This window comes from Macadamia integrifolia, chromosome 5, assembly GCF_013358625.1.
Source record: "Macadamia integrifolia cultivar HAES 741 chromosome 5, SCU_Mint_v3, whole genome shotgun sequence".
Classification (NCBI taxonomy): Eukaryota; Viridiplantae; Streptophyta; class Magnoliopsida; order Proteales; family Proteaceae; genus Macadamia; species Macadamia integrifolia.
In genome coordinates this window covers 6,839,863-6,841,758 of record NC_056561.1, presented here as the reverse complement: position 1 = coordinate 6,841,758, position 1,896 = coordinate 6,839,863, and positions in this window count along the sequence as shown.

Sequence of the window (1,896 nt, the reverse complement as noted above, 5' to 3'; positions counted from 1 at the left end):
ATAGGCCATGTGTCCATAAAGATAATATTTATTTATTTATTTATTTATTATTATTATTATTTATCTCATCCAATCATCAAGGATTTATTTATTATTATTAATATTATTTTATCTCATCCATCATCATAAATTTAGCAATCTATTTTTTTTATCGGAATTAGATTGGTATTGGTCTCAGTCGATACTAATTTGGATCAGTAAGATCTCAAAGTTACATTCTCTATTAGGGTGGCGACACATGGTTTTAAGGATTAAAAAAATAAAAAGCGTGCAGTACCCGATTGGAATATGATACCGATATAGATATAGAACTGATAAAAGTATTGGATCAACAATGCAAATACTAGATTGGAACATATGATACTGATTTAGATGCAGATCGGATACAAAATTATTATTTTTTGAATTTGCAATATCCTTGATGATTTGATGAGATAAAATTTGTTAGTGGTTTAGTTCAAACCATGTCTTGAACCAATAAGTTTGAAGAAAAAAAAGTGTAATAAGCTATTGGTGAAAAGGAGGGCTAATCCGGGTATTTAAAAAGAGAGGAGAAATATATGTTAAAAAAAAAAAAAGGAGAATATCACAAAAAAGAGTAAAAGGTAGGAGAATTTTTGTAAGTATAGGCCAAGTGTAGAAAAGTGATAGTAAATTCCTCTTGTATAAAGAAACATAAATAGAAAAAGATGCGAAGTTTGGTAGAATCCACTTGGCAACTTACTTGGTGTTGAGCCAAACTCTCATTATTACCCTTCTTCTCGAACCAAAGACCAAAGACAAGTCACCACAGCAGAGGACCAGCAGGTTTGGATCGAGTCAATTAAGCCGCTGCGACTCCTAAGTCATTAACCTTGATCCTTACGCGTCTGATCCTTCTTGGGCAACAACAGATGGAATTTCTTTAATTTAATTTCCTTTACATGTTATGTGCATCATCAATCTGAGGAGTTTCATTAGCTAGCGATGGAGGTGGCTGGTGGTGCTTTATCTGTTTCTCGTTCGGTGTTAAGCTGTTTTATAGATATTGTTTCGCTTCTTTACGCTTCTTTACTCTCGTGGTCGTGAATCGGATTCTATAGTTCATAGTATTTTGATGATCAATACACAAAACGATGAGTCTGCTACCGAAGTGATTGATAATACAATACTCCAAAATCATTTTCGACAAGTTCAACATATTCGTGTTCCATAGATCATAAAGTTTCTATGAGAATCTGAGTTATTTTCTTCTAGCTTGATTCAGCTGTAGGGATAGGTCAATGATTTTATTGTGAAGTTCTTTCCATGTTTTTATTATTTTGGGCTTCGTTGAATATATTTTCATTCACCCAAAAGAATATAAATTGAATTCTAAAACTTGATTTCAGAATTGGAGACCTTAATTGATGCAAATAGAAATGATGTTTGTATTTTTTATTTTTTTTTGGATTTTTCTTTTCAATTTGATTCTTTTGTATCTTTAGTTTCCCTTTTTTTTTTTTTTTAAGAAACAATTTCTGGGCTTCTTTGAATATATTTTCATTCACTCAAAAAATATTCCAAAGCTTGATTTCAGGACTGTAGAGCTATTTTGCTGAAAAATCTTACTAAAAGTTTGAAAAACTATAAATTTACAATGTGTGATGGTTTCTATATCATTTTACTCTATCAAAGGGTAAAATGAAAAAATCAGCTTAAAAAATACTTAGATATATTTTTCATTGAAATTATAAAGTATCAGGGAAGGATCAGCCATCTGTGTATTAGGTGCAGGTCTCAGGTTTGATTCTCCATCTATGCATCTGCAATTTAAGTGGAGATCATGGCGGTGGGTTGCTGTGCTAGTCTCCCCGAGGATTAGTCGAGGTGAGCATAAGCTGGCCCCAACACCTTTGGTTAACAAAAAAAAAAAAA